This window comes from Harpia harpyja, chromosome 4, assembly GCF_026419915.1.
Source record: "Harpia harpyja isolate bHarHar1 chromosome 4, bHarHar1 primary haplotype, whole genome shotgun sequence".
Lineage (NCBI taxonomy): Eukaryota > Metazoa > Chordata > Aves > Accipitriformes > Accipitridae > Harpia > Harpia harpyja.
Genome location: NC_068943.1, coordinates 45,656,269 through 45,683,836, shown reverse-complemented (window position 1 = coordinate 45,683,836; position 27,568 = coordinate 45,656,269). Strand labels below are relative to the sequence as shown.

The window sequence follows — 27,568 nt, the reverse complement described above, 5'->3', positions numbered from 1 at the left end:
CCCCCCCCCCCCCCCCCCCCCACGTAAAGGAAAATAAAGTACATTCATGCAACTCTCCAATCTGCTGTGTGTTTTCCAGCAGCGGTATCCGATGCAAATTCTCAGGGTTTGAGGTCTTGCCTTTTCTGTGCCAGGGGACAGAAAAAGGGGAGGGAGTGAGACATATTGCCTCCTGCATACTGAGATGAGAAACTTGAAAGAGGAAAGTCCTCATTTACATGCCAGAAAGGCTGTAGCAAGTGTGACCTGGTAACGTCCTCCTTGCTCCCTAAAACTCCCATTCAACCTGCAAAACTTAACATGCTATCTGTATTCCAAACCCTACTTTGGATGCTTTTGCTGCAGGGATGTCCTTGCTGTCTTCTCACTGATATACAAGGTGGTCCTCAGAATATGATAAACGTCACTCTGCTATTGCCATGATGGAGGTGTATTGTTCAGCTGACTTCTTCATAATTCAGTTTCTTCTTTTGATGGCTTGGGAGGCAATATCTTCTCTTGGCTTTTATCTTTCTGGAAAGTAGCAGGTGTTTTCAGTGTCTGTAATTCTTTAGAATAAATAAATTCGTTGCTTCACCTGTAGCTACTGCTTAGTAGTACACCTGCTTATATTATGGCTGGGATGTGCTGATCTCTATCTGTTTTTATTTCCAGATTTCATTCCACTTCCTTATGTAAAGAAAAGCCAGTAAATCTCATTTCATCAGAGTGTATTCATAATGAAATCACATCCAAGCCTCTTTACAGACTCTTGGCTTTAGGTATTGTGTTTACACCTCCAAATAGGTAACATTTTTTCTCTTGCACAAGAATAATGTTTTCAAAGGATGTTAGAGCTCGCTAAGATAACTGTAATAGTGCCTAGGAGAACTATTCAGTGAACCAAAGCTGGGCTGTGGATTCCCATCTGTAGCCTATCCTGTGCCTTGCACATGAAACCACTCTCTTGCTTCAGTGTGCCTATATTTCTTTAGTGTCACGGTATTGTAACTGAAATACTGCTTCTTCCCATGCTCTAGTAAGCAAGTCTTTTTTCGTGAAGCATTTCCCAGGTCGCCAGTATTCAGCTCATGGGCTGCAGCTGGTACTGACTTTTCATTTTTCCTATTGATTTCTCTGCAAACTTCAGTATCTCTTTAGGCCTTCTCTGAACAATGTAAGTGGGTCGATGAGAACTAAACTCTCCAAACACCAGTGCCCTAATTAATGTTCAAAATTAAAGTGCTAATTGTGAAATGGTGTGTGATTCATCCATCTCCATTCAAAAGCCCTTTATCAGTGTGCTTGAGGCATGTTTTTGCTTTGTTTTGAGGCTGCAAAGGGGAATTGCATGAACCTAATAAAATACAGAACTACGTTGGGGGTACCAACACATGTTGTGACAATGCAGACCTTAGTAGGTCAAACGCTCCAATAGTGTTATGCAAGGGAAAATTATGCCTTTCACTGGCTCAGCTGCAGACTGAACAGCACCTCTGCTCCAGCCTTGGCCAACTGAGGCACAGTCAAATATTACCAGTCCAAGGTGCCTTCAGGTGCTCATTTCTGGAGCAATGAGTGACACTGGTAGGCTTTGAAACCAAATACCAAGCAGTGAAGTACTAACTGCTTGATTGCATGACTTGGGAATCGTGGGAGAGCTGCATTCACTGTATGAGAGCAATGCAATTGCTTTCAAGTCTTGGAAACACTGAGGGTAGGGAATTTATGGTCCTTTCTTCTTGCACCAGCGAGACATGAAGACTGGTTTTCCCAATGACTCATCAAGTGCTTTGTATCATTTAAGGCTTTCAGAGATAAATAATCCATGACATCATCTAACAAAGAAAGCAACTGTAAATGAAAATCAATTGTGCATGGCACCTATGGGGAACAGAAAACCTTTGGTGGCATATATTGAGTTACATTCATTGTTTTAGACCTTTTTTGGCTGATACTTGGTGCCATAGAATTCCAGAGCATGAAATAATTTCTTCATGTGGTGTGTTAGTCAGGGATATCAGAGACTTCTGCATCAGCAGGACAATATATTGCACTTCCCTGTGAGTCATCAAGCCTATTCCCAGCTTTGTGCTGTGACTTGTGTGACCTTGAGGAAATCATTCTGCCTTTCTCTGCCATCCTATCCCTCACCCAGCTATTTTGCCCATCTGGCTGTTCGTGGCAGGGCCTTTTCTTACACTTTACCTATAAATCATCTAGCACCACAGGACTAACCCTTGTTTGGCTCTAGACCTCTTTTATAGGCTTCTGGAGAATATATACAATAACATCAAGGTATCGAATATCAGTACAGACACAATAACAATGAGATCTGCTTGAAAACAGAGATACCTCCTCAGCAAAGCCCTGCTTTGTGAGCTGTTAAATTAGATTAGGCTTTGGAGAATAATGAAAGAAATCCAAAGTATTGTAGGTCCTTTCCAGCACCTTACACTGCACTCCCAATAAGCTGCTATCTCATCACAAAGGAGCTGATCTTTGGACCATCCTGGTTCAGAGTACCCTCTCCCCTATCACAGTTTCCAAGAACTCAGAGAGAGGCCTTGCTGCTTATAAATTAGAAATATTTGGTATGAAAGCATGTTCCTAAAGAATAAGGACCATAACCTTGGATCTGAAATAGCTGAATAGTACAGTCCCAGGCTCCTGAGAGCCTCTCTGCCCCAGCCCATCACTTATTCCTTTGAACAAAGCAACAGCCGCTTCCTAGGAGTTTTGGCACAAGCCTGCCTTGTCCTGGCACTGTAGGACTTTGCTTACATTCATTAGTGCTGTATTGCATTTGCATAAGCAATGTCTTAACAAGCATGGCCTTTTATCACTGTGATTCATGGAAATGACACAGTGGATGGTTGTGCTAACTTTGCCTTGAAATTAGGATGATTTATTCATTACGGGGGTTCACTATGAAGTCGTTGCCATTGCTGTTGTGTCTGCATATAATTAGAAACAAGGGTTGTATAAGAGAGGTACAGAGTAGGATGAAAGGCTCCTGGGGTCTTCCCTCATCTGTACTCTTCAAAGTGTGCAAGTAGAGGGCTGGAGAAGAGCAAAGCATGGTTCAGATGCACTGATAAAAATTTTGGGGCACAGAGTAGATCATTAAGAATTCTTGTGGTATCCGCCCTAATCTCATTAGTTGTGATGGATTCTGATGATGCCCATGTTGTAATTTCCATTGCTGTTTAGCTTTAGTCCACTTAACATCCACTTTCTGTGGAGTGTTTCCAAGCAATTAGCATTCTCATCTTTTATCTGAGAGGTCATGGGTTACAGCGCATTACTGAGAAGGATGGGCTGGAAGGAGAGAGAGGGGGGCCAGCATCTCTTCTGCAGAGAAAGAGGGTAAAACACAAGTCAGCTTGCTACAGAGAAAGTAATGTGTTGATGTCCCACCCGCTGAGCTCTACAACGGTGACCGGTAGATTCATACCCTATCTTTTTCACATTAAATCCTAGCTCCATATTCTAGTTTCTCTGAAAGACTGCTGTGGGAGAAAGACCTCAAAGCAATACAGTGCAAGAGGCTTATTTCCATGTCTTTAGCTGAAATTCAGGTTGTGCCTTCTGGAACTGGGCTTTGAAGATCCAGGCCAGGATGGCAGTGGGATGCATAACAGAGCCCTAGGTGGTCCCAGAACACATGAAACTGTGTTTAATAGAGACACAGCTCACTTAATGCAGTCCCTGAGCTACCTGTGCTTTGGTTTTCCTGCCCCCAGAGGCCACACTGGGCACAGAAACGCCCACTGACCTTCTCTAGTCCCTCTGCTTCTGAAGTAGGCCTTGGGTTAGTTCCCAAAGGCATGATGTTGGCAGAAACCAGCAGCACTGTCTGGCTCAGGGAGGCCTTAGGATTATTGCCACTCACATGCTAAAGCAGCCTGGAAATGCCTCCTACCCATCTGCAAACAGCAGATATGTCACCCTCTTCAACGCTGAGGGATCTGTGGTGGTGTTGAAGCAGCAGTGACGTCTGGCTGCATGAGCCTGTCTTGGATGACACTTCCAATCTCATCACTTATTCACTCCTAGGGAGCCGTGGGATCATGCACACACTTCTTTTTATAGCCCAATGACATTAGAAATACATGCCATGGTCTGCACCTAAAAATCCCTGGGGATGAGAGGGTGAGCAGGCATCCACCTTGCCCTTAGCAATGCCTGAAAATGCCAAGCTTTTATTCAAGGCTCTAAATAATTAGCAAGCCCATGTGTTGCAGGTTTTTCCTTACTTTTGGAATTCGAGCTGATGCCCTGTTTTCTCCCCAAACTGTGCAGGGTGGTGGTGGAGAACACAGGTTTCCTGAGGACAGCCTGGGTGTGTTAAAGAGAGGTGATAATAAACAAAAGAAAAGAGAGCAGGAGACTTCTGCACACTTTCTCTGATCACTCCCTTCACTTTTTTTCCTTTCAGGCACTAGCTCAACTGAGCGAAGCCAAAGGCATGGTGCCATGTTCAGCATATTAGCTTTGTGGAACATGGTGCAAGTGCTCCCATGCTGAGCAGGGCAGGATGCTGAGCAGGGCTCCCACCAGGCTCCACCCACGCCTGCAGCCATTTAAGGACAAAAATCTCCGTTTTCAGTAACATGGATGGCATGGAGGAGGAGGCTGGGGAGGGGATGAGGAGAGAGGCCTGTTTTCAGATGACGGGTGTGTGCACAGGAGCTTCCTACAAGCATCCGTAAATCACCTGCACACCGCTGGCAATGGTTCATGCCAGGGCCAGAAAAGAGTGTACTGCAGTTCCCCGTGCCATCTAATTGGGCAGGGAGTGAATAATGATTTTTGCAGTGTGCATAATCATATTGTGGGACATGTTACCTGAAACATCAGCTATTGTCTCCTATCAAGGGACCCCAGCCTGGCCTGATCTTTGCTCTGACCTACTACAGCGACTAGATCCTGGGAAGAGCAGTGTACCACCAACTTCTGATAGTATTTTGCTATCAGAAAGGAGCAGCTTGCTAGGAGTATTTTAAAACGTCTGTTGGTGGAGAGGTTAAACCCAAATGTTCTTCACATCTTCTCATTCAGTAATAAATTGTGTTGCTCTGCCAAATGCTCAGTCTGTTTCAGGGACGAAGTGTGAACAGTGCCATCAAAATGCAGCCTGACCTCGTTGTGTGCCAAAACACATTTTTTTCTCTTCTGAGATATGGTTACAATTTGACAGGAGAAAGTAAAACATTTCTTTCTCTTTCAGGGAAGAGTTTTACAAGATGCTTAAAATTATTTTTTGCTCAAAGTGCTAACCGGCAGAGTTTCAGAAGCTGGCCTGAGTCTGGCAGTGTGCAACTCCACGGAAGTGGAGCAGAGGAAGCCTCTCCCTGCACTTGCAAAAACACAGATTGAAAATAATTTCCATGCTCTCTCCTCTGTCTTTGGCAAGTCAGTTTGCTTATTTCTCCCTCATGCGAATCCTTCTGGCATTGAAGAGGGAGGCACACTGCCTCCTTGATCTGTGAAGCTTTCTCACAGAAGGGGTCAGGGAATTGAGTCTGCCAGAAAAACAGCTTTGGGAAGTGCCCGCTAATCTCAGCTCCTGCTGTGTTGGGGCAGCACGAGCAATTGCTGGCCACATGTTCCAGGCTTGCAGTGAAGACATCAGACTGCATATGCCATGTATATCCCAGGAGATTTGTCACACGGTCAAGTGGTGGAGTTTCCTTGGGAACCATCTTTCAACCCGGGGAAACCCTCACAGCTTTCCTTGTATTAATTCCTCGTTCATTCCCAGACCGCTCCGCCTCTCTCTGGCAAAGGACATCATACTTTCCCGAGCAGCTCATGGAGCCAGTGAATGGAGCTGATTCTTGTATCCATAACCTTAGTCTAGTCCTTCAGCAGCCCTCAGGAAAGCTAGTCCAGCCAAATCTCCCTGCAAAGGGATCCTCACCCAGCAAGCCTTTCTGCAACTCCCTTTGCAAACTGCAATCTAATTTCTTTTTCCTGGTGAGCTCTGCTACTGTTTAATGCCACCATGTGTCTTAACAGAATTAAGCAACGTTTCTAGGCATCTATCAGATGATGTTGCCAGCCCGTATTGCAAATATTTTAGACATAAAGCAACCACACAAGGAACAAGGTTACCTAAAATTGCCATTAAACCATAAGGAAGCAAACACAGCCCTCAAAATTGTGTGCAATCCACAGAACAGCAAACTAATAAATGTCACTTGAATGTGACTGAACTGTATGAATCTCTGTCATATTTGGTTTGTGTACAGGATGGTAATGAAAACTGATTCAGTTTCTTCACACAAATAGGCTTTGTTTATTTTAATAAGATGGATTTTTTTATACATCCCTCCCCCAGTTTAAAAGATGAAAGTACAGATAGGAAAGACTGACTTTTCTCAAAGCTACTGCAAAACTCCTCCAGTAATCCCATTATTACGAAAAAACAGGATTTGTGAATGACAGCTCAAGTGTTCTGTCTGACTGCAGAATTCAAGATTTTGGAATGGTTATTTAAAAGTATTTAAGTACCTAAGGATTCAGATAAGCCTTAGGTGAGTTTTTCACAGGCAACTCTGGGAATTAGATAACTAGCTGTACCTAAATGTGTTTACAAAAATTTGACCCCTCAGGCCCAATTAATTTTTACTGAGCTTAAGACAGGATGGAAAGTCTCTTTAAAGGCATTGGCCTGCACTGACTCCTGTTATCTCTGAACTGCCTTTGAGGTTTTGTCACTTGGGTAATCGGACACCATGCAAGGAAATTATTTTTCTGGCAGGGGATGAGGTAGTGGAAGGCTTAATACTGACACCTTATGATGAAGCCCACAATAGCTATGAGATGCTGTTGTCCACTGTGGCTCCCCATCCAAAATTTATTGATGGCCTGGATAGAAATGTCTGGTTCTGAGCCTGAAATTGTGGGTGAAGTTACTGTGTGCCTGGATGGACTGGTTTGCTTGAAGTGATGCAGACACGGGTTAAATTGCATTTTTTTTCTCCTTTTTTTTCTCCGGGCCAAAAAAAAAAGACAAAAATGGATTTGTGCTCCCTCAAGCAGTCGATAGCGTGCTGTCTGTGAGCCACTGAGATGCTGGCTGATGATGTGCTTCCTTTTCCATCTTTCCTGGGATGTTGTGCTAAGGCACCCCATGAAGAATTGCACCTTAAGAAGAAGATCGTGTCCAGATCTTTTCCTGGCCTCTTTACACTGCTCTAATGTAAAAGGAGGCGTAGGAGATAATCAGGGCCAGGATAATCAAAGTGGATCACTCCCTAGTGGTGGGAAATCGCAGGGGTGTATTTTACACAGTGCCTCTGGAAGAAGTGGTTGCATTTTTTTCCATCTACTTGCCTTCCCTTCTGTGCCCTACATGGGCAGCACAGCCTAATCAGCACTTTGAGGCCATGGAAAAATTATTGTTGAGGAAACCCCTGAAATTCTTATTTCCCAGGCCTAGGAAGGCTGCTCACCCAAAGGTGTGAGCAGGGAGGGTGACCTGATTTTTTGCAGGTCTGCCAGGGCTGGCTGACAGCTCCTACTGCCTGTGCTGACACAGATCAGCAGACGAAGCAGCTCTTCCGCTACCTTTGGGGAGTGTGTGTGGGAAAACCAACCATTTACCCTCTAGGTAGACATGCCAGCTGGATTCTTAACATGCAGTAGCTGTTTATAGTTGTGTCTGTAAAGCACTGCTGCTGGGGTGAGGCAAAAAAGACAATCCTCAAGTTCTAAGATGAAACTTTTACCCCTCGGGTCCTGTCCTTTCTCTGGCATCACTCAGAAACAATGCCAGTGGCAGATGCTCTTTGGTGGCCTGAGTCAGGCAGATGCTTCTCTCACTGCACTGAATCTGGCTCATTCATCCAGATCAGTGGCTGCCTGAACCAACTTGGGAACAGATGACAATGGGGGAAGGGAGGGCACGTCTCCTGCCTGAAGCCTCAGCATGAAGAGGGTTTTCTGTGTGCTCTGTTTCTCACGAGCAAGCCAGAAATCCTGGTGTATTAACCCAAGTCCGACACTCAGTAAAGGCTCAGCGTTGCTCCTTCATTAGTGGGGATGTGGCCACTGGGACAGGGACCAGCAACAGCTTCAGCATGTGCTCATCTCGTCAAGAATTCCTGATGAGTTCAGAAAGTTACTCCTGGTGAAGCACATTATTGTATCTTCTTGGCAGCTGACTAATCTATAGATGTCAGAAGAGACGAAATAAACTTGCTTACTACAGATTGGCCTGTGTCTCTTTACTGTATCTCCAGGTGATGGATGAGTGCTACCTGTGATCTTTGAGTAGCAGTTGTATCTTTCAGAGGTCTAGCTACAGCCAGGAACTGTAAATGCTGCATTGCTTCACTGACAGAGCAACCAAGCAGCAATAATCTTTGCCTCCTGCAAAGGTTAACTCCTTTGTATCTTCACAGGACAAAAGAGAGTCAGAAACACAGCAGTTCCCAGGTCCATCAGCTGGTTTGCACTGTGAATGGATAGGCCCTGTAGCAAGGGATGATGCCTTTAGAGCTGGAAAGGGCAGACTGATGCCCCATTCTAGAACTGGGTGCCTAATCCTCTTGCATGACGCCTGTTAACTAAGCCAGCAGAACCTGCAGCTGTCCTGCCAACTGGCTTCCCTGGAGATCTCACTGACTTCTGCTGGTGGGCCACTGAGTGGAGGGAAGAAAGCATTTGTTTTCATTATTGCTGATGACAGAGCTGTTGCAAAACAGGAAGAGTTGGACCATGGAAGCAGCAGAGCTTGCAAGGCATGCCTGGAGGATTAGCAGAAGGCTCTGGGGGGTAAAAAAAAGAGGTAAGAGTTGGAGAAGAAAGAAAAAACGGGAATTAGTGTAGATTGATCTTTATCCTTCCCTTTGCTGATCAGAGCTAGAGAACACTGATGCATGCTGTATATTAGAAACAATGCAGAGATTAAGCATGCAAAGCAGAGATATTTCAGTATGCAGATGTGGTTGTTGAGCTTTCTCAGTCCTCACTTGTTGCCTTAAAAGATGCCATTCTCCCTTGCATTTTATGCTGTGCAAAATGCTGCTATTCCGATTCTGTAGCATGTTAGACCGACTCAGTGCTAGAAGAAACACTAATGCAAACGTATGCGTGTGTGCACACTGTCAGGCTGATCATATGCCTGACAGATGATGGCTCTAAGGGGAATGCTTGGGTATGTGTGGGCTGTGTGTGGAGGAGAAAGGGAAGTGGCATTTGCAAAATGGTGGCATTAAGGGTAAAAACTCTTCAGCAGTAACTATTAACCCTGAGGAAGGATTATTATAAAGTGCCACCAAATTGCTGGGATCCAAATTGCCCTGAATGCATATGGCTGGAGGGTCACATTTGGGACTATTGGCCAGATGTAATCACTCCTTTCTTGACTGCTTCCTCAACACTGCTCTTCCAAAAATAATGTATTCATGTGTCCAGACTAGAACAGGCAGGGACTGCAGCCAGGCAACTAATGAAAAAAGTATTCTTTTTTGTTTCAAAAAATCATTTGGATGAGGTAACTGAAGGTTGTGTATTGCTGATTTCCATAGCCACAGGTAGCAAAACAGAGAGAAAGCAAAGCAAAAGTAATTGAAATTCTAGGTTTGGCATCAAAGAAGATAGCAAGATAAAAGCTACACCAAAAATGGGGACAAAGGCAGAGAAAATGGGGCAGAAAAACTGGAAGAATAAGAAAACACTGGCCTTTCCTTTTTCTCTATTGAACTTATGGCCTTTTGATTGGGAAAAACACCAGTACTAGGTAGGAATCATAGCTCATTAGATATATTTTCCATATTTCCTAATGCTACAAAGAGAAATGAGGGCCTTTTATACCGCAGGCTGTGTGTATGCGTGAAGCTAGCTAGTTCCTGCACTCTCAACACACAGGACAGACAAAGTAAAGAACATGATTCTCACTTTATAAATGAAATGATAGAGGCACAGAGATTTTTAAGTAATAGGTCTTAAAAGGAGTCTGCAGCAGATCTATGGATCAAACCACAACTTCCTCAGCAATAGCCCAATGCTTTCCCAGATAGACTCTTCCTCCGTGCTCAAGTGTATACCTAAGACCTGTTGCAATGTGTCACAGGCTTGTGTTGAGGGGAAGGGGGGAGTCCAGCAGCAGCAGCCCCTCCCTAGATGCCATCAAAAAGGACCTGAAGGGAACAGGAATACTTGCCAGATTTCAGCTTAGTCTTGCAGTGCCTGAACACCACAGCTGTTGTTTCCAAGTTGCCTGACATATCTTGGAGCACATCCTGAAGCCCAGGGACATACAAAATTTGTGTTCACACATGGGTGAATGCACAAGGTGCAGAAGTCAGCTAGCTCCAAATAGCCCCTCTCACCTGTGCTCTGCTTCTTGTGCCATCATTTACTGCAGTTTAAGGCACATCTTGTGACACCTTTGGCATTTCTCCATTGATATTCTTATTAATGACTTGTACTATGTTTGTGTCTGTTGGTCCTGACAGATACAAAAAGCAATACAGTTAGCCTAAGCTCTAGACTGATCTCATAATTTGACAGCAACACAAACCCATGACCAATCTGGATCAAGTAAGGTACAGATGCCAGAGCTGTGACCCAAGTGCCTTCATTAGGAATGTGGTTACTTGAATTTCCCTCTCTTGTCAGTGGAGAGAAAGACAAAAACACCTCCAGAGAAAATCTCTTTCTTGTGAGTCTAGAGCAAACTCAGTTCAATGCCTAAGTTAGGAAGAAAAAAAATCCTCTAACACAGGAATCCAAGCCTTATGGCAGGCAGAGTCACTGGAACTTCTTAAAAAGCATAGCTCTTGGCTCTGGTGCATGAAGTGAAGCCTTGTTTCTTTCTATTCAGAGCACAAGCATTTATTTGCTACAATTCCCTTTTGCTGTGATTTAATTGCTTGTTTCTTTTCAAAATTCAACAAAACATTTGGAAAAACAGAACTCCACACTTAATCCTCAAACAAACAAGCAGCTTCTTGCTTCTACTGCATGGAAGGAACTACGCATTCAGCACGGTTAAAACCCAACAAAATTGCAGGTAAAAAATATGAACTGCTATTTAATTTTGGTTGCACCACGTTGAAAACTTCTGCACAATGAATCACAGAGTGATCTTGAGCTCCTGTAATTGCAGGTGATATACCAGAAGTGAGCACCAGCCGTAATGCTGTCTTGTAAAGTCTATTGGCCCTGGGGTGTCATCCCCTGGGTTCTGCGTTTGTTTTGGGGAGAGAAGATTCCCATGGAAATGCAAATGTACCATTGCAGGTTGCACTGTTCTGACTGTATCGTTTTTAGGTTAACTCCATCCTGTTGATGCTCAAGAATGGAACCAGGAGTCATTCCCTTCTCTCCAGCTTCCCTACAGAAGCCTCTGCCTCTCTATAGATGCTTATGGCTCTCCACATCTTAACATTACTGAACCAAAAGCAGAAAGCAGAAGCAAGACCCTGTTTGACTCTAGAACTGTCTCCATTGTGGCACAGAGTGTGATAACAGTGTGAATGATGGTGGTAGTGGTTGTAATTTCTACGCCATCTTTCAGGTCTGCTTACAGGAACTCGATTTCTCTGAAGACTGCTCAACTGCTCTAGACACAGAGCACTGGTTCCGTATTTCATCTCTGTATTAAAGGAAAGGAATATTAACCTCTTTGCCTTCAAATTTCTGATCCAGACCCTCACTAGCATAGATCAGTGTAACTCCATTGATTTTTAACTACACAGTGATTTACACCCTTGAGTTGTGGTCCTTTTTTGCTATGATTAGAAGTTGTTTTGATTGTTGTTTTCGGGCTGACAACTAGTCATACCCAAGTGATCCAAATGCAGCTGGCTGGTGCATTGTGGTGACTGACAGTTGTACTAGCTGCTGCTTCACCCCCTACCTCTTCTGTTCAGATCCTCAAGGTAAGCTTGCATCAATAGGAGTACTACATAGACTATAATTTAAAATCTATTAACTCTGAACATCAGCACAGCACATAAACTTAACTGGCCCTTGCAATACTGCAGTAAGTTCCTGTCCCTAGTTATTCCTATAAATCATCCTAGATAGCCTAGGACCCGATCGATGGAAAGAAATTATACCACAACATTAGATTTCATCATACATGACTTGAACGATTACTTTTCTGTCTTGTGGTACGAAGAATCATGAAATTTAATAGTCTCTCTGTGCCCAAATGAAGTGTTTATGGGGCAGTATTACCTATCCTGTATCTCATACTTTAAACCATACATTAACTTCTTTGCACTTACAGCCGGTCAATCGTTTTTTAAATTTGCTGTTGTATCAAAAATACCGAAACTTTATGGGATTTTTTTTTTTATTGTTTTACAGTCTCCTTCTCTAGAAACCTTTTAATGCCCCTTCCATAACAATGTTATGCCCCACTAGACTTTGTCTTGTGCATCTGCACACAGCTGGTCAGGACTTAGCTCTGGCCAACAACTCTCACTTAACACATAGTCGGCCTTGTGCAAATAGGTTGATGCTCAGAGGCAGGGGCAGGATGGGCATAGGTTGTATCAATGTGTCTGTTCCTGGGACAAATTAATGTTTCCATGCTTCAGAGCTGTCAGGTTAACATGACCTAATGTGGACCATCCAGAGAATACAGGGTGTTAGCCTCAAAAAGCTAAATGGGCTTAGTAGATTTTACTAAACACTGAATTGTCTCAGCTTTGGTGATAAAGCCAGTTAAGGGTTCAAGCTGAGATTTTATATTGCAAATATTTATCTGTGCCATCAAATGCCTTTGACAATTTGTGCCAAGTAACTGTGTATATGAAGCCTTGGGAAAGAGAAACCAGACGTCCTGTGTTTTGTTCTTTGGTCTCCTCACTGACCTGCTGGTTGGCATGCTTAAAATTCACCCACCTGTGCAATTGTATGGGTGAAATATTTTATGCAGCTGCAATGAGCAGACACTATTTCACCTCTGAGGACTTTTTTTAATACCTTGTTTTGAACCCAAATCAATATGTATGCAGTTAGGTTGGGAGTAGAGAACAGGACAAACAACTGCGGTTAGAGAAGAGCAAGACACGTGCAAGTGGAGCACCAGGCCTGCTCACGTCCCCCAATGATCTAGCTCTCTGCAGGTGCAGAGCTCCAACTTCTCCCTGAATACCAGTGAAAACAAGAGGTGAATGCGACCCCTTGATCCTCACCATAAGCTTCGCAGCTGACCCCTTCTAGCGATGAAAGGGACCTCTCAAACCACCTGCTGTCATTGCAATAATGAACTAGGGAAGCCAGTGACTGTGGCATTTCTGTAAAGCAGATTGCTCCCCATTAGACTGGAGTTGGTATGATTTCCCTTAGTGCCTCTGATTAGATGGAAGTGTCTTCATATTTTCATCTGTGGCCTGAAGGTTATTGATGCATATGAGCAAAGGAAGATTAATGCTTGGTTAGTTAAAACTGTGCACTTAGAAAGATCTGGTTCCAGCTTTGAGCCTTACTATAGATTTTTGTGCAAGTCACAGGTAGATTTCAGAGGTATTTTGATCCTTGAAGATGCAATCTTTTTGACCTTGGCATTCTTATAAACAACATCATACACTTACCTGGTTTTAGGCAGCAAAATCTCTTCCTTAATCTCTTTGATTCCCAGCTGTCAAATATTTCTTTGCATCTTAGAAGCTTCAGAGATTAATTTTTTTATATAAATGGTATAGTCTGTGATGTGAGACATAGGGAGGAAAACATCTTTATTAGTAGAGGATAGCTAACAAGTTTTAAACAAGAAATGGTTTTTGATGCAGTTACCTCCAGATCGGGGGAAAGGGCGTGGGGGAGGCTGATTTTCCATTTCCTTAGAAATGGCAGAAATTAAAATTTTCACATTTTTATGCATTCCATAAAAAGGAAAGAAAAAAGTCTTTAAAAAATCTACTGTAACAAAGTTCAGACTGTCAAATTTTTCAAATTATTTTGATGTTGAAAAAATGCATTTCATTTTGAAACAACCTTCTGAAATGAACCCCCCAAACTACTCTGAAAACCTCACAACAGCGTGTTTTGACACTAAGGCACTTTGCTTCTATTGTGTATATGTGAAATGTTGTCAGAATTGACACATATTTCTAAAACATGTCAATTTCAACAAAGACAGAAGCTTTTGTTAGATTATATGGTAAAATGGAAAAAAAAAAAATTTAAAATCGCAGCCTCTTCACCCAGCACATGTCAGAAGGAAGAGCATGCAAGGACACAGAAGCAGATCCTATGATCTAGGTTGCACCACCCAAACTACTGCAGGAGGGAGCCCCCCGCTCACTCTCCGGCATTAATGTTCACATCAGCCCTTCCTGAAAAGCTTCTATTGGCTCTCTTCAGAAACAGGTCTCTGTCAGAGAGCTGAGACTATGGGGACAGTCATCTTTGCCAGGGAGGTTATGAAAACCAGTTCAAGACAGGCTAAAAAAGGCAAATTGCAAAACGCATGTGCAACCACTAGTGAGTTAGAGCAGTCCTGGGGTGGGGGTGGCGGTGAGAGTGGTACTGCACCATCTAACCAGCCTCCCTGCTGATGTTCAAACCCGATCAATTTGCAGCTAATCACAGCCCCAGAGCAGAGCATTTGTGGTCAGTGAAAATCAATTGAGGGATACGTGACAGGATGGAAAATACTGTAGGGCATGCAGCATATTGCCTTTGGGTGAAGACTGCCCCAGCTCCCGGATCTGGGATCTGAGTCACAGTAGAGCAGAGGACACCACATCTTTGTTCATGCTTTCATCCTGCAGTCTCACCTGGACTGCTGACTCTTAAACGTAATATGAGAGCACACAGGCTACTGGGAAAAGTAAAGAGTCACAATTCAGGACAGCACTGTGCTCCAAGGCCCAGCCCCAGGCACGGGCTGCTGCAGAAAGCCAGACAGGGCAGGCTTACTCCTCTGGAGCTGCTACAACCTGTGGGTGGCCACTCTGCAAGGCATCATTCTTCCCTTGCTGCGTGCTTGCTCTGGACAGCATCGTTATTGGCACATACCCTAAACCAGCAGCAAATTAGAGTCTGCCTTGTGGCAACTTTATATATACTTTCCATTTCTTGTCTCTCAAATACCTGTCCAGAGCAGCTCAGTGCCTGCGTACTAGATATGTGGGTGGGTTGTATGTATGGCTGGCTGCACAAGGAACACTACCCGTTTCTCACCGTGTAAGGCTTAATCCTTCCAGCTGTTGGTAAAACATCAATTTTCTTCTGTTTGGAAATCGAAAAACTAACGATAATTCTATAAATAGCAGTGACAGCATTTCCTGAGATGATTTGCAGAACAAGCATTACATATGAGGAATATTGGTGTGAGCTCAGTACCTTTGAATGTAGCTGCTTAATTTGTGTGTTGGGGCAGGCTCATAATCTGGAACATGAGCAGCATGAGCTCACGTCTGCCTCCAAAACAGTGTGTAAATGTACCTGGTATATTTAGAAACTCAGCATAGTTTGAGAACTTTGACCTGAAATAGCCCCTTGTCTCAGTCTGTGACACCCAATATTATTTTATCATGGCTTCTCATTATTACTTACTGTTAGTAACAGTGGAACCAAGCACATCTGTGTTGCACAAAACTAGACCAACATGCAGTCCGTGCCCTGGGAGTCCTTCAGTGCAGAGCTCCCCAAGTGTATTCTGTGGAACTTAACGTTGTAAATTCTATGCTGTAAAGGGATATAGCTGACTTCAGGACTTCGTGCTAAACCCTGATTTGACTTTCTACTTCATCTCCTCATTTTCCCACCTACTCTTTCCTCCTCCTTATGTCACATTTGTTTTACATTTAGTCGTTACAGAAACTTCAAGTTTTGCAAATGTAATAACGATTTTCCCTCTAGAATATTGAGTTTCCCTTGGCAACTGTCTCAGCTCCTGGATTCAAAAATGTATTTTCTTGACCTCTAAATAGGAAAAAGAGAGCAGCTGTAATGCAGATGAAATGCATCCTACATCATCTGGGATTCTCTTCCAAGTCCTGGAAGCTACAAGCAACTTCCCTTCTGTCTCTCTCTTGCCTTTTTTACTTTTTTGTTAAGAAGAGTTGAAATCTAGTATAATCACATGAGGAACTCCAGGAATGTGGAGTCTAGGCATGGGCCTGTCATACCTAATACTTAATGTAGCATGTCAGTGCTCCCTTCAAACTTAGCCGCACTTGCTGTCATTTCAGCAAAGCAGAAACCTGAGGTATATCTTTCTTGAGATGAGTTTTGTCCATACCCTGGCTGCCTTGTGGGTTTGGACGGAGAATGGCAGCAGTCTTTGCTGCTGCAACAAAGCAACAGGAAGAAAACCTGCTCCATAGCACAAGGGACCTCCCTGGCCATTAGTGGCACCATCAGCTGCTCTTTGTAGGCTGTTGAAAGTCACTCATGAGCAACGTACTCCAAGGAAAAAGAAGACACTATGAAGGGAACACTTACACTGGCATTAGGCTTAAAACCAGAAGTAATCTCCTAAACCCACCAGAGTGTGCTCCATAATGAAAGCATCCCACATCCCCTCTGACTGGCTAGCCTCACTCGAGTGACGAAGCTTTTAAGTATTTGGGCGGGAGGAGGTGCTGTTGTAGTGGTGTTTCATTCCTAACACCAACCAATCTATCCCAGCAATAAGGACATCATCTCACTATCATGATTTCATCTCACAGATAAAACAGATGCTGTCTGGGCTACAAAACAAAAAAGCAGCTCATTTCAACAGGAGCTGAAAGAGAGACAGAGGAAGATGGAAACTGTCATGCAGAGGATAGAAATGGAGTATTGCAACGCAGGTAAGTCATTCTCATCTGACTGTTAGTACAACCACAGCTCCTTCCAGCTGTGCAGATAATGTCCTAACCTATGGCCACAGCACCTTGGTTGCATCCCCAGGAGAACTCCTTCTTTAACACATCAAGTAGGGACTATGATGAACATCTCTTATTCAAGCCATGCTGAAAACTCACATGCAAAGACCTGGCAGTCCTGCCTGAGGGGGAAAGACCTTTTTTTTTTTTACAGATGGAGGTTTATTTTTTATTATATGATTTAAACAGCTAGGAATGACAGAGAGTAACTATGTACAACCAAACAGGATTACCTCCCAAATGATTATGAACTTGCCCAAGATGTGAGGATAGAAGCCAGTGAACTAAAACACCTCCTTAATTTATGCAAGATCTGAGTCTAAACTGCCAGCTACTTTCTAACATGATGGGTCAGTTTAAAGTCACAGGACTTGAACCACGGCTTTTGAGCATTATTAACCTGTTTTCTTTGTGCTCTTATAAATAAAACAGTCAAAAAAACCCTCCTGAGAACATTTTGTAATAGCCAGTTGACTCCCAAGGACAGACATGAACTCTCAGGTCAGAGCAGGAGCATTATCTCCTCCTTGAATGTAAATCCCAAAGAAACTGTGGGCCCAACAGCAAGGCTGTGATAATACTGAGCCAGTGTCACTCAAATGTGACAGTGCTTCAGAAAAGAAAACTCCCTCCTCTTGACCATAGGCAGTGAAGGTTGGAAGAGCTAGGAAGTATGTTCATGTTTAAGCACATTCTGCTGTGGTTTCATCCTGAATATCCAGCTTCCATGTTGAAGGTCCACTATAAAAAGAACATTTTAAGATATCATTTAATGGTTCTTCAGAATTTATTCTTATGATGAAAACAAACATTTTTCTGACAGATTAGTGAGCTCCCCAAAGGCTGTCCACGTCTTCCTGAAAGACGAGGGCAGGGTGGGATTCAAGCATCAGGGTGAACAAGAGGAATAACTTTTTGCATCCTGGACTGGAATCACTAGGAAGCCTCTTCGTGGCTGATAAAACTCAGCCCTTCAGCAGAATTAAAGTGCCGGAAAGCTGATGATTTCATTCTTTAAAATACTAAACTGTAAATTCACTAAACATCCTGGGGTTTCATGACCCATAATAGTTCTGTCATTCTTTTACAGCCTAACATACAATAAGGATATTATATCCTAAGTTTGCTCCATTGTACTGTATAATACAAAGAACAAAAGGATTTCAATGGCAATATAAACATTTTGGATTGCTTTGCAGTTCTGTGCACATTTTTAGTTTTTTTCTGCAACTGAATAGACTCAGATTCCTGCCCTTGTAGTCCTGCTCAGCCTGCCAACTAGTGAGAAGTACCATCACTCCACTGAGGTCAGCGATTTGTGCCTGGTGAATATCTACCCTCTGCATTTCTTCCTGCTGGAATAAATGGCTTACGTAATAATTGGCACAGAACAACAGAATGGTTGAGGTTGGCAGGGGCCTCTGGAAATTATCTAGTCCAAACCCTGGTTGGGCAGGGGCAGCTACAGCAGGTTGCCCAGAACTGTGCCCAGCCAGGTTTTTAGTATCTCCAAGGATGGAACTCCACAACCTCTCTGGGTGATCAACTACCCTCACAGTTTAAAAAAGGTGGGGTTTTTTTACTGCTCAGTCAGAATTTCATGAGTTTCAATTTTTACCTATTTTCTCTTGTCCCGTCACTGAGAAGAGTCTGACTCCATCTTCTTTGCACCCTCTCATCAGTACATGTTTCCCGCCTAAGCAAACCAACATGCTAGCTATCTGCAGAGGAGATGAAAGTGCTGCCAAGCGACAAGACAAGACATGCTGCTGGGATGAAGATACTAGAGCTGGTACAGAAGTCTACTAGCTCTGACAGCTGGATACAACTGGGTTGTGCATAGATTATAGTTATTGGTTAAGAAAATTAATTGGCAGTGAAAAGCCACGCTGGTTGTGACTGAGAAACCAGTGTGGGAGATTTCCTGGGGGTCCCACCTTGGTTTAGTTCTGTTGATGAGTTCAGAGGAATAACAGTGTTGCAGAGGTGGCTGAATGCAGCAGACGATCTGCTTGTCCACTTCAGGGACTGCTTCAGCCCACTGCAGGCTGTACAGGTTGGACTTCTCCAAAATAGTCTGTGCAGAGATGATAAACCCTTCACAATCTGCAGGACCAGTGTGTCTTTCTTTTTTAATTCCTCCTATAGCACAAAAAGAAGGCAGAGCCAAAGAAGATATACCTTCTTATCAGGGAAGATGAAGCTCATCTCCGAGTGGCTGGTATAGGAGGTGCATTAGAATTGCAAGCCTTTCTGAAGTCAGAAGTGAGCTGGAACTTGTGCAACTTGCCACTTTTCCTTTTTATGTTAGCTGTTACTACCCTGTTCAGTCAGAGCAGTACAGAGACGAGTAAGCTGTCTGTAAGGGAGCTAGCTCTGCAACCATGACTCGTTCTAGCACTTACCCTAATTAACTCCAGAGAGAAGCAGCACTAATGAAACTGCACTGCTGCCAGGACCTATGGTGGTATCTCTGTAAGGGGCTGTGCAGTGTTATGCAGACCTTGCTGCTTGGAAACAAACACCTATACAACTCAAGCTGACAGCCCTGGGCAACACCAGACAGTGTGGGAAAAGCATCTGAGCAAAGAAAGTGTAGCCAGCAGAGCATGTATAGGAACCCAGGCCATGTTAGCTGTTAGGCACATTCTTGGTAGTTACAAATCTCCTTGGCAGTAGATAGTCAATTCATCCTGCAGCTGTTGCAGGAATTGCCTAACAGTTTAAGAAGCCGCTGCTTCTGCTGTGAGTTCCTTCCCTATCCCTCTTTTCCTCTTATCTGTGATGAAGGTTTCCCCCTTACATCCTGCCAGCCCCAGGGTGCCGGGTTTTCTCAGTTACTTGGTAGCATATCAGACATGTCATCTCCTTTCCTCTGTGCCCTCCCTCACATGGGGTGGACTCCCTGAAAATACACCCGACGTGCCCTGCTGCTGGGGTGTTTTGTGCTAGCTAGCCCTGACGTTAGTTTGCACGTGGTAGTGTCCTGGTTTCGGCTGGGATAGAGTTAATTTTCTTTCTAGTAGCTGGTACAGTGTTGTGTTTTGGGTTCAGTATGAGAAGAATGTTGATAACACACTGATGTTTTCAGTTTTTGCTAAGTAGTGTTTCTACTAAGTCAAGGATTTTTCAGCTTCTCATACCCAGCCAGCAAGAAGGCTGGAGGGGCACAAGAATTTGGGATGGGACACAGCCAGGACAACTGACCCAAATTGGCAAAAGAGGTATTCCATACCATGTGACATCTTGCCCAGTATATAAACTGGGGGGAGTTGGCCTGGGGGCAGATCGCTGCTTGGGAACTAACTGGGCATCGATCAGCAAATGGTGAGCAACTGCACTGTGCATCACTTGTTTTGTATATTCCAATTCTTTTATTACTATTATTGTCATTTTGTTATTGTTATCATTATCATTTTCTTCCTTTCTGTCCTATTAAACTGTTCTTATCTCAACCCACAAGTTTTACTTCCCCCCCCCCCCCCCCCCCCCCCGGATTCTCTCCCCCATCCCACTGGGTGGGGGGGAAGTGAATGAGCAGCTGCATGGTGCTGAGTTGCTGGCTGGGGTTAAACTATGACAGATAGAAATAATAATAATTGCCTGCTGGTGGACAGGAGACTGTTTCAAACTAAGAAAAAAGTAGATGAAACACACAGGAGAGGGGAAAAAATGGGGCCACTCAGTTACTCTGCTTATAAAGGCAGTATAGCTTTGAGAAGTTCCGCTCTTCTAGAGGCCACAAATCAATCATAATTGCTCTGCTAAACTCAGTCTTTATAATAGAAATCAAATACAACCAGGAGCTGTGGGTTCAAGTCACCGTGGCAACCCAAGCCTAGAATGGCTGCGGATGGTCCACCTTACGTTTTCCATTGATCCTTATCTTTTTGTGAACATGGTTTACCTGGTGCTTCCTGACAGATGAAAACCTGAACATGTTGTACTTTCCCTTAATATCTGTACTTTTTTGCCTTGCAGCAAATGTAAATATGCACAAGTGCATGCTACCTTTGCAGTATTAATCCAGTCAGAGTTTAACTGAGCACTTTATTTGGTGTGACATTATTATTCAACATGTGGATTAAAAATCTGCAGTCAGGTTTTACACCTTTATAGCCCCTTTGATGTAACAGCCATGAAGTTATTGAGACATATGTATGAACACAGATGGATGGAAGCCAAAATTCCCCTTTCCACAGCAACTCTGAAATATTAAAATAATACTCATTCCATCTGGAAATGAACACTTACTATTTGGAGAGTTTCCTGCTGAACCAGAGCTTTTCACTTGCAGAAGCTAATAGGACACTGTGATTTAGCTTTTGGGGGGAGAGGGGCGTGTTGTTTGTTTGTTGGGGTGGGGGGTTGGTTGTTTTGTGGGTCTTTGGGTTCTTTTTTGTTGTTGGGGGTTTTGTTGTTATTGAAGTACAATGGTAAGGCATAGGTTTAATGAAAAAAATTCTGGGATACTGAGAAACTGATAGCCCTTACATTGTTATTTTGGCCTTGAATTCCTAGACTTTCCAAGCTCCTATCTCTGCCTGAACTGTGGATTATTCACAAGATACAATACTAGTTTTCTATCCAACCCTACTTCATTTCCATCATATTTAATGAAAATGAAATAATCCCCTAAAATAGTTAAAGATGAGTAGTTTAATGGAACAAACTTTGGTAAGAAATGTTCTAATGAGCTGATTAAACCTCATAACAAAACTGCTTAGAAGTGGAATAATTAGCCAGTTTCCTGAAGGGTATCCCTGGTCATAGGGAAGTCTCCAAGGACATCCCAAAAATTGAGTTAATAGCCAAGCTGAGGTGACAGTCCTCAATTCCTGCTGATGTCACTAATGGACTTTCTGTATCTCCCTTCTGTAAAGGGGAAAAAAAAGTGTCCTTACTGCCTTCTGCCAGCCATACAATATTTGCCATGGACACACTTGGAAATTGAAAGGTTGTTAGACTTTTCTCAAAATAGTTTAAAGTAATCATTGCTTTCCATACAGCTTTTAATGCTAATGAAAGTTAGACACATTTTGTGGTATTTTACTCTCTTGTGCTTTTTTTTTTTTCTTTCCTGTTCAACACTCCTTCATGGCTGCCTTTAACTGTACGTTTCCCACCACTAAAAGCTATGTTTTAAAATATTTTTTTAAAGTTCAGTATAAATGTTTTAAAAATAAAACCCTGCTGTATGTGCATCTCAATCATAATCCCAGTCCTTCAGACACTTGAAGGATGCCTTTCCCACCACATAGTTACTGTTGTCAAAAATTCTGGAAAGCTGTGTTGTTTCTACTCTAGCAGTCCCTGTACTTGTCGTGGAGATCAAAAAAACCCTAAAAAACCACAAACCACAACCAAATCCCCCCTCCTCCCCCAAAAACCCCACAAATACAAAGAGGGCTAATTTTCTGTCCACTGTTTGAAGAAACCTTCTCCTCAGATGGAACACCATAGAATCATTTAGGTTGGAAAAGATCTTTAAGATCATCAAGTCCAGCTGTAAACCTAATGCTCCCAAGTCTACCCCTAAACCATGTCCCTAAGTGCCACATATACATGTCTTTTAAATACCTCCAGGGATGGTGACTCAACCACTTCCCTGGGCAGCCTGTTCCAATGCTTGACAACCCTTTCAGTGAAGAAATTTTTCCTAATATCCAATCTAAATCTCCCTTCGTGCAACTTGAGGGCAAAAAAGACAATCCAGGGAAAATTGGGTGCTGACACAAAGGGTGGGGTAGGGGTCCATGCAGGACAGACTATCTGATACGCAGCCCTGAGGCGGGAAGATTTTTTTTAAAAAGAGAGACAGAGAAAGAACAGAGAAATATCCAGTGAATACTGAGAGCAGAGATAGTCATACAGAAGCAGCACAGGGAGATGAACAGGGCAAGAAGAGAGAAACTCCAGGGAAGAGATGAACACAGGCCTAGGGTAGTGCAGACAATGCAGCTAGAATGTCTTTGTGTAAGTCACGTTAGGGAGTTCATAGTGCTTTGTATGAGTAGCTCTCCAAAGAGTCATGCATTTAGCACTTACTTTCCCCTGGGTATTTGCTGACTCTCCTTCAACTCATTGGAACAATTAACCTTTATGAAAATATAATTAGCTACAGTTAGAAACATAAACATAGGGCATTACAATAAAGGTGAGACAGGATCAGTTAAGGGAGAAGACCATTCTCCCCTATGGATTTGCTCCGTTAGGGGAAGGGTTAGCTATTGGGGGGGGGGACGGGGACATGACAAAAAAAAACAATAACAACAAAAAAAACCCAAACCAAAACCACCAACCAGCAAAGAAACCCTCAAAGAAAAACAACAAAAAAAGGAGGCAGTTGAAAGCCTGTTCTTTGCATCTTTGTGACTTATGGCTTGTCTACCTAATAGCTGAGTTAGTCCTCCAGCTTTCAAAGACGGGAGCTGATCTGCTTGCTGCACTTCCAGTTAACATCTCATGTGGCTGAGGGAAGGAGGAGGAAGCAGGTTGCCTGCAGATGACCTGCTAACCTTGATTTTAATCAGGTTTGGCAAAATAACAAACAGAGCAGGTTTCATTTCTGAATGCTGAGCAATCCACAGAAGCAGTGCTGGAGAGTACAGTTCCCTGGGATCAGGAGGAACAAACATGGTTCTGCTGATGAACCTTCAAGCAAGTTTTTTGCAGAAGACAGTAATTTTCTTCCAATGGGTAATAGTGGGAGTAGAGTGGTCAATAGCCTTCCATGGTGTCATTTGGGAAAGGACAATACAGTACACCACGTATGAGCATCTCTAGCTGAGCAGTCCTGTCCATATCTCCTCTGCCATTGCCTTTATCAAATACTGCCAGTGTTTAATGTTAGCATTTATGTAACAGTTTATTTTACACAAATTAAACTGCAAGCTCTTAGTTATAAATGGTCAATAAAGAATTAAAAAGGATACTGCAGACGTGGTTTGACCATTCTCTTGACATCTGCAGGTACATTACTAGGAGGGTTTTAGATGCATGCTTTAGATGCACAGAAGCACACTTACCCAGGAGGGAAAGGTTAACACACACTGAGAACAACTCTGACATTCCAAAATGATATTTTGTTCTGATTGTCATTGATAAGAAGGTATCTCTAAATGCTTTGTGCCCTCATCTGTAGTGCACCCATCTACCAAGCTCTTGGCTTCACATGGACTGCTAAGGGATCAGAGAGGTGAACCTGCGCACTTTCCTGTGGGCCTTCAACAGAATCAAACTATCTTCATGGAACACAATGATTGTATCAAATCACAGTTCTCCTACAAGGAGAAAAAAAAAATAAAATAAAAAAATACAGTCCTTCAGGGCATTTCCATTCCATTCTATGATCTATCAGACTTCCTACTAGGAGATAAAAAAAGGTCTTAAAATATCTTCAAATCACTTATATTTATATTCCTTTACAAATGGTGTTTTAATACAAACTGATTTCAGGGTATTTAGCCTTGGTTTTCAAAGGAGCTTCAGAGAAGTAAACACAGAATATTAATGAAATCCAAGTCTTCCAAACACCTATGTGTCCTTAGAAGCCAATCCTGAGCTGGTAAAATCCTCTAAAGCTTCTTGCTTTGCTGTAACTTAATAAAAGTAAGACTTGCTGTTTTGATTCATGTGTAATGGAATTGTATTCTGTAATTTCATCAGAAGGGAGTAAGACAATATCAAGCCTAAGTAAGAACACCTGAATCTGATCTTAAATTACCAAGGAGTCAATTGTTTTGGTGATAACATGTAGTGATTCAGAATGAACTTGCATGGAGGTTTGCAACAAAGTCTGGTTTTGTGTCTTGTCATTTTCAGCATTTCCTGATTTCATCTGAGATGGGAAGTCATGGTATAAGCAGAAGCTGGAAAAACCCAGAACTCACTATAGAGGCTCATCTAACATGATCTAAGCTTCAAGAATCCCAAAGCAATGAAGAGGTATTACCCCTCACAAATTATCTGATACATGCTGCTTAACCCATGCCCTCCTATCTCCCCTGGGAAAGCTCCTCAGAGCCAAACTATAGCTGCGTAATTTGATAATTTGTGTAATGGGACCAGGATGGGGTTTATCCAGAGAATGAGCCCAGCTGTAGGAGCTACAGCAACTTTTAGAAATTTTCTGATTTCTAACCAAAGAATTTGAGGTAAATACAACAAAGCGAAGAATCCACATTATTGCAAATCTAAAGGCAGACTGAAATTAGTTCTGAGCTTTTACTATAGATGGTCCCATCAGCAGCCTGACATTATTCTGGCAAGTGGAGAAAAAAAGGGCACAACAGCTTGGCAACTTCTGGTCCCAGCTGGAAACGTGTGCTCTGACAAACCTGTGCTGGCTCTGCAGAAACAGCTGACCTATTGCCAGTTCCTAGAGGGAATGGAGCATATTCAGAAATCAAGGATTTCTGTTTACCCTCAAAAGGGCAAACATGAACAGTGGAACAATTCTGCAAGGCTATCAGGACAAAGACACACAATTGCCTTCTTAAAAAAAAAAAAAAAAAAAGAAAAGAAAGAAAAAAAAAAAAGGCAAGAAAGCAGCTGTATAAATCCTGTTGAATCAGCATCTATTTCCCCAGAAATTAGTCAGCTGATTTCAAGCACCATCATCAAATGGGAGAATATTTGGTAGCCTACAGACCCACTGCCAGAATTTGTCAGGTAAAATGCTTTTGAGCTTCATAGTGAAATTTGTTTCTTCCTGCTTCCTCTGTTCTCCTACCAATCGCTAGTTGCAGGAAAGCTCCTGCACACTCCTGCTAAAAACTCTGTCAACTCACACATGTGCAAGTAAGCAAACACTGATCTAAGTTCTGTGAGGTAATGAGACGAGCTTGTTTTCTGACATAGCCTTATCCCCTCGCTTGTGTATTTCCAATGATAGTACTTCTCTTAGCCTCAGACATGTATTATTGTTTCCTTTTCTTTTCATTGTTGAAAACCTGTAATCCCTAAAATTATGAGTCTCGCAGATTCATTTACAGAAAATTGATTTCTCTTATCTTCAGCTTTATTGCCTGGAAAATTATGAGCAAAACACTCTCAAGCCAGAGGGTGGGGTTTGCAAGCACCTACTGCCTTGCACTGTTGGCAACTATAGAATTACAAATGTGGCAGGTCCTGGCAGAAAAAAGTTTTTTTTCTTACTTGGCATAAAATTTTCTTTGTTTTTAAAGAAATTTGAAAGATTGACAGGTTTGGGGTTTTTGGTTGGGGGGTTTTTTTTGCGAGTGGAAATTCCAGATTTTTAATCAGCTCTAAGTAAAAGTAGATGCACAGCACTGCTAATGTTCTTAAATGTTTTTGGCTGGCTGATAACAGAATTACCCTCTGTTTATTACCTACTTGTTACATATGTTGAACAACACCTTGCACAATGAGGCCTTAATCCCTGGCTCATGCCTCCAGGTACTAGTGCAATAAAAAACAACTGGAAATGAATTTCCTGAGCTTATTCTAGAAAATAAGTGTTACTTGGTAAATACAAAGCTATAGAATGCGATATGTTCTTAGATTATTTTCCTTGAAGTCACAATTAATGTTCTCCACAGCTGATCTTTGTTAAAGATCAGAAGGTAAACCAAACCCCATTTGTGTACACAAAGGCCAAACCCCAATTTTTATCAAATTACTAGAAAAGTCTTTTTGGCAATGTATGAGGTAACCAGTGGGCTATGCATCTGGTATGTAGATTATTGGTTTGGTTAGAACAAAGCATAAAGAATCTTTTAATTTCCATATCATCATCCAGAGAAAGAAAAATATTGAAAGTTGTGTTGACAATGCAAATGAAGGTCCGCTCCTGTTACTGACTTTCTGAATTTTAACCCTCTTTGGAGAATTTAAGTTTTTATTACTGCTTTTACCTTTTTATTATCAACTACTGAGTAACATGATATTGCAAAATAAATAAATTCAATTACGAACCTTAATAAAAGTAGTTTGTACATCTGAGAAGTGCTTTACATTTCTAGAGCTTCTAAAGCAGATCTCGAAGCACTTCACAAAGAAAAATCAAGATCTGGATGACATGCAAACATGGTTTAGTTATCTCAGTATCTTTGCTGTCTCATCAAATTGGAACAACTATGCACCTATGAAAATTCTGCAGAGATTTGAAGTAATTTGATATCATTTCAGCTTATTCATACCAATGCAATGTAAATTGCTATCAAACAAAGTTTAAAACAAAAGCAAATAGTGTCAGACAGATACTCACTCTGTAAACCTTTTTGCCACTTGAAAAACTTCATTGCCTCTGCATTTTTTTCAGTAGTACTCTGCTGGAGGTAGCAGCCTGTTAGTCTGCCAGCAGGGCATTTTATGTAACTCTGCCTGTACTCCTACAGGCAAAATCAGCTGATGTGGCTTAAACTGATTAAATTGATGACCTGAGCTCACATAGCTGATTTCTTCTGAAGCAGGTTAGGGAGTGCTTGCATAGACCACTTTGCCTGCAGATCTGAAGGACTTAGCCTCTGATATGGGGTTGGTATTGGGTATCTGCTGTGGCAACAGGCTCACTGGCAGAGATGGACCTCTCTGGAGAGGTTTGATCGTAGCCTTGTTTGGTGTAACAACGTTAGCCAAGTTTAAAGCAACATCAATGCTGTGCACAACTTGAGCTTGTTTAACTGAACTGGTGCAATAGTTTACATTCAATTAAAACAGCGTGGCTGCCACATGACAGCAAATCCCCCATCTCACAACATCCTGGGGAAGTGGAC

The 27,568-nt window shown here is 42.6% G+C and overlaps 1 long non-coding RNA gene across 1 annotated transcript; it reads right to left on the bottom strand.

Annotated features, from left to right (window-relative positions):
• Positions 1-16: 16 nt before the first annotated feature.
• Positions 17-27,163, bottom strand: LOC128141626 (uncharacterized). The gene is made up of 5 exons (XR_008235126.1): positions 27,061-27,163; positions 18,767-19,151; positions 13,545-13,656; positions 7,982-8,759; positions 17-7,941 (listed from the first exon to the last, which is right to left on the bottom strand). It is a non-coding gene; the product is annotated as an uncharacterized LOC128141626 (long non-coding RNA).
• Between the last annotated feature and the right edge of the window lie 405 nt (positions 27,164-27,568).